The following is a 10,000-nucleotide window of genomic DNA, read 5'->3' as shown; positions in this document are numbered from 1 at the left end:
TTATATTATAAGTCTTTGATATACAATATTTCGTTTAACGACACAACACCGAAATAGCGCGTATAGCGGATCACGCTGGACAATACGCTATGGCGCGTACAGCGGACATGCTGTTCGTCGAAACGAATCGAAACCGTGTCGATATAAACGTTTCGTTCCTCCACGGGGGTCTCTTTCTCTTATTTTGTATCGATAAAGCGCGTAAAAAAATGCAAATCCTTTCGTGCCAGAAAGATTTCTCGTTGAAAAGTTTTAGAAGCACGTAACACCGCTTTTCATTTCACGCTTTGCATCGAAACGGTATAAGCACGTAAACCACACACGCTCGCTCGTATTGAACCTCCACAATATCGGTGTTCTTTCGCCTTTTTTCATAAATACCATTTTTTGCAATGAACCAATATCAGCTTAAACGTTCCTTTTTTATTTGGTTCTTCTCTCTCCTCTCATGTGTTTCAGTCATATTAAAAATTGTTGTTCCTCCAAACTCTCTCTATTCTCTCTCCTTTCACTCTCTTTGGTATTTTATTTAAGACACACCGATAAAGGTTAGCGCGTACAGTGGCGTGCTGAACGTACCGTGATAGCGCGTACAACGGACATGCTGTTCGAAAAACGAACAAGAGGAAGCACGTACAAAGGTAGCTCGCGCTAGGCATATATCGATACGAAACCTCCGTTTTTAGTCTCTCTTTTCGTCGTGGATATCGAAGAAGCGCGTAAAAGAAAATCCCGCTAAAACTCTCTCCGTGCCGGAAAGTGTGTATCCGTTGAAATTTTGGAAGCACGTACACCCGCTTTCACGCTTTACATCGAAACGGTATAAGCACGTAAACCACACACGCTCCGTATTGAACCTCCACAATATCGGTGTTCTTTCCGCCTTTTTCATAAATACCATTTTTTTGTGATGAACCAATATCAGCTTAAACGTTCCCTTTTTTTATTTGGTTCTTCTCTCATGTGTTTTTCAGTCATATTAAATTTTTGTTCCTCCAAACTCTCTCTTCTATTCTCTCCTTTCAACTCTCTTTGGTATTTTATTTAAGACACACCGATAAAGGTTAGCGCGTACAAGTGGCGTGCTGAACGTACCGTGATAGCGCGTACAACGGACATGCTGTTCGAAAAAAACAAATCGGAGCAAGCACGTACACAGAGAATTTTAGCTCGCGCTGGGCACATCGATTCTTACAAATCCACCCAAATTTTTATTTTCTCTCTCTCAAAATTTCGTGTCATAGTTACGATACACACCGTAATAATATTTTTTGTACGTATAAGCGAAAACTCGATGTAATATCGAGAAATCACCCGTACCGAAAACTCTTCACTTTGGAAGAAGTTTCCATTTCAGAAACCGTTTTTACGAGTCATAGTTACATATTATTTCGTTTCAATATCTCTGCGCTGTACGTATAGTGAAGCATTTATTTAATATTTTACTTCATCGTACCGAAAAACTCTCCGCGAAGAAGAAGTTTTCTCGCGCATCGAGAAAATATTTAGGCGTTCGAGACGCACAAAACATTAAGGGGACGTAATATCATTTCTGAATTTCGGAATAAATATTCCGTTTCAAAATTTTTTAGCCTCTCGACTGAAGGCGTTGTAACGAACAAGTTCGTTCAACACCACTATCTAATTCATTTTTAAAATAAATTTTATAAAACCTTTTTTGGCCCGTTTTAGAACGGTCGGTTTTATTCTATCCCTTTTTAATTTTTAGTAGCCTGTGCCGCTTGAGTCAGTACAACGTACACACCAAAGTGCATACGAGTCACCAGCCTCATGTTAAAGGTTCGTCGCATATGTGCCATTTGGTCTTAGACGCCGACACGCGACAATGCAGTGTGGAGAAAATCCTGCATCGATACCGAGAACACGAACAGTCGAGGCAACACGAAGTTACGCACGAGGAGCGGTGGACTAGTTCTCAACCGAGGTCATAGAATAGCCACGCGCCCGACTCTGTTCCGTCTGGTACGATCGGACCGAACGTCTCCTTATAGGTACCGAACGGCCGGCCGGATGGTCGGCGACGCCGGCCGTTACGCACGGGCGCTTACGATGCTAACGCGCGATCCGAACGTGCCAATTCGAAAGTGCGGTAAAACTTAGCGCGAAAAAATCGATTTTTCAAAAAGTTGTCAAACACGCTAAAAAGTATACGGACGATGTTTTAACAATTATTTTACGAAATTTAATGACAAAATTAATCGAAAAAAAATTTTTTTTCCTTTTCTCGCCAAAATAAATACCAAACGAATTTCTAACGTAATAAACGAGTAACAAATAACAGTATACGTCCAAATAACATACAAGAATCGAGAAAATATTTATATTTTTTCAAAAAATTGAGCAAAAATCTCTCCGCATAGTCGGTTCGGTGCCGAGTCCGAACGTACCAAAGTCCCTCCGGCATAGTCGGTTCGGTGAATCGACGACTGACAACCTATATAAAAAACGATTAAAACCTATAGAATAACGTATCACTAGAACATTTATACCATTTTGGCACGTTCGGATTCATAATTAACGAAATTATCGAAAATTTTTCATTGCGCATAGTCGGTTCGGTGAAAAGGTGACTGACAACCTATATTAAAAATGATTAAAACGTATAGAATAACGCACTACTAGAACATTTATACCATTTTGGCACGTTCGGATTCATAATTAACGAAATTATCCAAAATTTTTCGTTCCGCATAGTCGGTTCGGTGAAACGATGACTGACAACCTATATAAAAAACGATTAAAACCAATAGAATAACGTATCACTAGAACATTTATACAATTTTGGCACGTTCGGATTCATAAATAACAAAATTATTGAAAATTTTTCGTTCCGCATAGTCGGTTCGGTAGGCCGTCCGACCGGGACCAAGTCCTTCCGGCATAGTCGGTTCGGTGAAACGATGACTGACAACCTATATTAAAAACGATTAAAACCTATAGAATAACGTATTACTGGAACATTTCTACCACCTCGGCACGCTCGGATTCATAAATAACAAAATTATTGAGAATTATTCGTTCCGCATAGTCGGTTCGGTGAAACGATGACTGACAACCTATATTAAAAACGATTAAAACCTATAGAATAACGTATTACTGGAACATTTATACAATTTTTGCACGTTCGGATTCATAAATAACAAAATTATTGAAAATTATTCGTTCCGCATAGTCGGTTCGGTGAAACGATGACTGACAACCTATATTAAAAACGATTAAAACCTATAGAATAACGTATTACTGGAACATTTATACAATTTTTGCACGTTCGGATTCATAAATAACAAAATTATTGAAAATTATTCGTTCCGCATAGTCGGTTCGGTGAAACGATGACTGACAACCTATATTAAAAACGATTAAAACCTATAGAATAACGTATTACTGGAACATTTATACAATTTTTGCACGTTCGGATTCATAAATAACAAAATTATTGAAAATTATTCGTTCCGCATAGTCGGTTCGGTGGGCCGTCCGAGCACGACCAAGTCCGTCCGGCATAGTCGGTTCGGTGAAACGATGACTGACAACCTATACTAAGAACGATTAAAACCAATAGAATAACGTATTACTAGAACGTTTATACAACTTTGGCACGTTCGGATTCATAAATAACAAAATTATTGAGAATTATTCGTTCCGCATAGTCGGTTCGGTGAAACGATGATTGACAACCTGTATAAAAATTGTTCATAACCGATAAAGTAACGTATTTCTAGCACCGATATACCGTTTCGGCACTTTCGGATACATAATTAACGAAATTATCGAAAATTTTTCATTCCGCATAGTCGGTTCGGTGAAACGATGACTGACAACCTATAATAAAAACGATTAAAACCTATCGAATATCGTATGACTAGAAGATTTATACCGCTTTGACACGTTCGGATTAATAAATAACAAAATTATTGAAAATTTTTCGTTCCGCATAGTCGGTTCGGTGGGCCGTCCGAGCACGACCAAGTCCTTCCGGCATAGTCGGTTCGGTGAAACGATGACTGACAACATATATAAAAAACGATCAAAACCTATAGAATAACGTATTGCTAGAACATTTATACCACTTTGGCACGTTCGGATTCATTATTAACGTAATTATCGAAATTTTTTCATTCCGCATTGTCGGTTCGGTGAAACGATGATTGACAACCTATATAAAAATTGCTCAAAACCAATAAAGTAACGTATATCTAGCACCGCTATACCGTTTCGGCACGTTCGGATTCATAAATGTCGAAATTAACGGAGAAACATCGTTCCGCATAGTCGGTTCGGTGAACCGATGACTGACAACGCATATAAAAAACACTTAGAATCGATGCCGTAGCCGATTTCTATTGCCGCTAGAACGTTTTGGTACGTCCGAATTCAATATCGTAGAAATCATCCACGAAACTCTGTTCCGCATAGTCGGTTCGGTGGACCGTCCGAGTGCGACCAAGTCCCTCCGGCATAGTCGGTTCGGTGGATCGGCTACTGACAACCTATTGAATTATTGCTTAGAATAGATAAAGTAACGTATTTCTAGTGTCCCTATACCGTTTTGGCACGTTCGGATGCACTATTGTAGATATTATCGATAAAACTCCGTTCCGCTTAGTCGGTTCGGTGAACCGATGACCGACAACGCATAGAAAAATCACTCAGTATCGATACTGTAACAGATTTCTATTACCGCCATAACGTTTTTGTACGTTCGAATTCAAAATGGTAGAAATTATCGACGAAACTCCGTTCCGCTTAGTCGGTTCGGTACGGAGCGCAACCGCGACGATGTCCCCCCGGCATAGTCGGTTCGGTGGATCGGCTACTGACAACCTATTGAATTAATGCTCAGAATCGATGCAGTAACGTATTTCTAGCATTCCTATACCGTTTTGGCACGTTCGGATCCACTATTGTACATATTATCGACAAAACTCCGTTCCGCTTAGTCGGTTCGGTGAACCGATGACCGACAACGCATAGAAAAATCACTCAGTATCGATACTGTAACGGATTTCTATTACCGCCATAACGTTTTTGTACGTTCGAATTCAAAATGGTAGAAATTATCGACGAAACTCCGTTCCGCTTAGTCGGTTCGGTACGGAGCGCAACCGCGACTATGTCCCCCCGGCATAGTCGGTTCAGTGGATCGGCTACTGACAACCTATTGAATTAATGCTCAGAATCGATGCAGTAACGTATTTCTAGCATTCCTATACCGTTTTGGCACGTTCGGATCCACTATTGTAGATATTATCGATAAAATTCCGTTCCGCTTAGTCGGTTCGGTGAACCGATGACTGACAACGCATAGAAGAAACACTTAGAATCGATACTGTAACGGATTTCTATTTCCCCCCATAACGTTTTTGTACGTTCGAATTCAAAATGGTAGAAATTATCGACGAAACTCCGTTCCGCTTAGTCGGTTCGGTACGGAGCGCAACCGCGACTATGTCCCCCCGGCATAGTCGGTTCGGTGGATCGGCTACTGACAACCTATTGAATTAATGCTCAGAATCGATGCAGTAACGTATTTCTAGCATTCCTATACCGTTTTGGCACGTTCGGATCCACTATTGTAGATATTATCGATAAAATTCCGTTCCGCTTAGTCGGTTCGGTGAACCGATGACTGACAACGCATAGAAGAAACACTTAGAATCGATACTGTAACGGATTTCTATTTCCCCCCATAACGTTTTTGTACGTTCGAATTCAAAATGGTAGAAATTATCGACGAAACTCCGTTCCGCTTAGTCGGTTCGGTACGGAGCGCAACCGCGACTATGTCCCCCGGGCATAGTCGGTTCGGTGGATCGGCTACTGACAACCTATTGAATTAATGCTTAGAATAGATAAAGTAACGTATTTCTAGCATTCCTGTACCAGTTTGGCACGTTCGGGTGCGCAATTGTTCGAGTTATCGACGAAACTCCGTTCCGCATAGTCGGTTCGGTGCGTCGTTTACATTTTCTAAGTCCTGGCCGCGTATTGCTTTCTCATTTCCAAAGTCCTGGCCGCGTATTGCTTTCTCATTTCCATAGTCCTGGCCGCGTATTGCTTTCTCATTTCCAAAGTCCTGGCCGCGTATTGCTTTCTCATTTCCAAAGTCCTGGCCGCGTATTGCTTTCTCATTTCCAAAGTCCTGGCCGCGTATTGCTTTCTCATTTTCAATGTCCTGGCCGCGTATTGCTTTCCGTCTTTCTAACATCCGACCGTGTAGTACTTAGCATTTTCGAAGTCTCAGCCGCGTTATGAGATTTATTTTTTTAAGTCCGCCGGCGCTCATGGCTTTATTTTTTTCTCTACGCGCGCGCGCGTGCCTTTCTATTTTTTTTCTAAGTCCAACGGCGTATTGCTTTCAAAAAATTTTCTTCGCGCTTCGCGCGAACGAGGAACAAAAAAAAAATTTTTTTTTCCTCTCCTCTCACTTACTTTCCTTGCCTTTCCCCCCCCTTCTTCACCCTTTTCTTCACACTTTCGCTCTCTATATAATATATATATTATTATGTCTAATAATATAATCAACTATTATTTATTATATTAATATTATAATATAATATAATTTATAAGTGTGATGTTAAAACCTCATTCACACTCTCAAACTTATAATTAATTTGATCTCTCCAACACTTTTATTAGGGGCCTTTCTCCTCAAATCGTAATGTTCCACTGTAACATCGTGGACATAGATACTGAGGATAGACCACGGAGAGATCATATATTTCTGACACTTCTTGTATTAGAAACTTTGCGTTTCGTTGCTTTCGCAGATGTTCGTCGTCCACATCTTGTTGTGCGAGTCGCATATCTCAACCTTCGTTCTTTAATTCTCACAAAGTTGTACGAAGTCGCGAAATAAACATGTATCTCGCATTCGTACGAGAGGTGTCTGGCCTTCCTCAGAACACCTCTCTCTTTATTAGTACGATCTAAGTATATATCTCGTGTGTCTCGTGCCGAAGTCCAGAAAAATTTCTATAAACTTTGCCTTTTTTCCATACGGCAGACACATTTTTGCTTAGGACACCTCTATTTTGCTTTGCAAAATTTTATATAACTTTATTTTGGGGACGTAATCTTAGCATGTATTATTCGATGTATTTTAACATCAGTTACTTCTCGTCATTCGCCACAGTTCTGCTTTTTACCACACTTTGGGTCCTTTTCAACCCGCGGTAACATTTGGCGGAGAGCGACGCTGCCCCATCGTCCGGCATGTTCGGACCGTCGTCTCCCATATAGATACCGAACGGCCGTCCAAATGGTCGGCGACGCCGGCTCTTACGCACTGAACCTTATAGTGAAAAAGTGCGATTTTTGCTCAACTTTTCAAAAGTCGATTTTTACTTTAAAAATTTTACGAACTTCCCAACTTACGTTGTCGTTCGTCATATTTCCATGCACCACCAATTGCCATTTCATATCATTTCTCATGGTACGAAAGTATCGAAGTAAAAATACTTAGTCTTTCGTACGAGAGAAATTTTGCCTTAGGACACCTTCACAGTTCGTGTAAAATTTCATTAATTTTACTTTGAACATAATTCTAGTTTATGTCAGATCGATGCATTTTAGCAACGATTATTCGTACTTGCCAAAGTTCCGCTTATACGTATATTGGGTCTGTTTGACCCGCGGTAACTTATGGCGGAGAACGACGCTGCCCCATCGTCCGGTATGTTCGGACCGTCGTCTCCCATATAGATACCGAACGGCCGTCCAAATGGTCGGCGACGCCGGCTCTTACGCACTGAACCTTATAGTGAAAAAGTGCGATTTTTACTCAACTTTTCAAAAGTCGATTTTTACTTTAAAAATTTTACGAACTTCCCAACTTACGTTGTCGTTCGTCATATTTCCATGCACCACCAATTGTCATTTCATATCATTTCTCATGGTACGAAAGTATCGAAGTAAAAATACTTAGTCTTTCGTACGAGAGAAATTTTGCCTTAGGACACCTTCAGTTCGTGTAAAATTTCATTAATTTTACTTTGAACATAATTCTAGTTTATGTCAGATCGATGCATTTTAGCAACGATTATTCGTACTTGCCAAAGTTCCGCTTATACGTATATTGGGTCTTTTTGACCCGCGGTAACTTTTGGCGGAGAACGACGCTGCCCCATCGTCCGGTATGTTCGGACCGTCGTCTCCCATATAGATACCGAACGGCCGGCCGGATGGTCGGCGACGCCGGCCGTTACGCACGGGCGCTTACGATGCTAACGCGCGATCCGAACGTGCCAATTCGAGAGTGCGGTAAAACTTAGCGTGAAAAAATCGATTTTCCAAAAAGTTGTAAAACACGTTTAAAATGATGATAAATGAATTCGTGTATAAAAAATTTTTTTTTTCGGTAGAAATTGAGAAAAAACCGCTCCGCATAGTCGGTTCGGTGAAACGATGACTGATAACCCATTAAAATAATGATCAGACCTGTTAGAGCATTGTATTCTTAGTACTCCTATATGGTTTTGGTACGTTCGGATTCATAAATGAGGAAGTTATTAATAATAAATCGTTCCGCATAGTCGGTTCGGTGAAACAATGACTGATAACCCATTAAAATAATGATCAGACCTGTTAGAGCATTGTATTCTTAATACTCCTATATGGTTTTGGCACGTTCGGATTCATAAATGAGGATGTTATTAATAAGAAATCGCTCCGCATAGTCGGTTCGGTGAAACAATGACTGATAACCCATTAAAATAATGATCAGACCTGTTAGAGCATTGTATTCTTAGTACTCCTATATGGTTTTGGCACGTTCGGATTCATAAATGAGGAAGTTATTAATAATAAATCGTTCCGCATAGTCGGTTCAGCGGTGAGTTCGTGCACGACTAAGTCCCACCGGCATAGTCGGTTCGGTCAAACTATGACTGACAACCCATTCCAAAAACGATTGGACTCGTTAGAGCAGTGTACTCTTAGTACTCCTATATGGTTTTGGCACGTTCGGATTCATAAATGAGGATGTTATTAATAAGAAATCGCTCCGCATAGTCGGTTCGGTGAAACAATGACTGATAACCCATTAAAATAATGATCAGACCTGTTAGAGCATTGTATTCTTAATACTCCTATATGGTTTTGGCACGTTCGGATTCATAAATGAGGATGTTATTAATAATAAATCGTTCCGCATAGTCGGTTCAGCGGTGAGTTCGTGCACGACTAAGTCCCACCGGCATAGTCGGTTCGGTCAAACTATGACTGACAACCCATTCCAAAAACGATTGGACTCGTTAGAGCAGTGTACTCTTAGTACTCCTATATGGTTTTGGCACGTTCGGATTCATAAATGAGGATGTTATTAATAAGAAATCGCTCCGCATAGTCGGTTCGGTGAAACAATGACTGATAACCCATTAAAATAATGATCAGACCTGTTAGAGCATTGTATTCTTAATACTCCTATATGGTTTTGGCACGTTCGGATTCATAAATGAGGATGTTATTAATAATAAATCGTTCCGCATAGTCGGTTCAGCGGTGAGTTCGTGCACGACTAAGTCCCACCGGCATAGTCGGTTCGGTCAAACTATGACTGACAACCCATTCCAAAAACGATTAGACTCGTTAGAGCAGTGTATTCTTAGTACTCCTATATGGTTTTGGTACGTTCGGATTCATAAATGAGGAAGTTATTAATAATAAATCGTTCCGCATAGTCGGTTCAGCGGTGAGTTCGTGCACGACTAAGTCCCACCGGCATAGTCGGTTCGGTCAAACTATGACTGACAACCCATTCCAAAACGATTGGACTCGTTAGAGCAGTGTACTCTTAGTACTCCTATATGGTTTTGGCACGTTCGGATTCATAAATGAGGATGTTATTAATAAGAAATCGCTCCGCATAGTCGGTTCGGTGAAACAATGACTGATAACCCATTAAAATAATGATCAGACCTGTTAGAGCATTGTATTCTTAATACTCCTATATGGTTTTGGCACGTTCGGATTCATAAAT

This window comes from Bombus flavifrons, unplaced genomic scaffold, assembly GCF_040668555.2.
Source record: "Bombus flavifrons isolate JBK064 unplaced genomic scaffold, iyBomFlav1_principal scaffold0386, whole genome shotgun sequence".
NCBI classification, from domain to species: Eukaryota; Metazoa; Arthropoda; class Insecta; order Hymenoptera; family Apidae; genus Bombus; species Bombus flavifrons.
Note: the sequence above shows the minus strand (reverse complement) of the source record.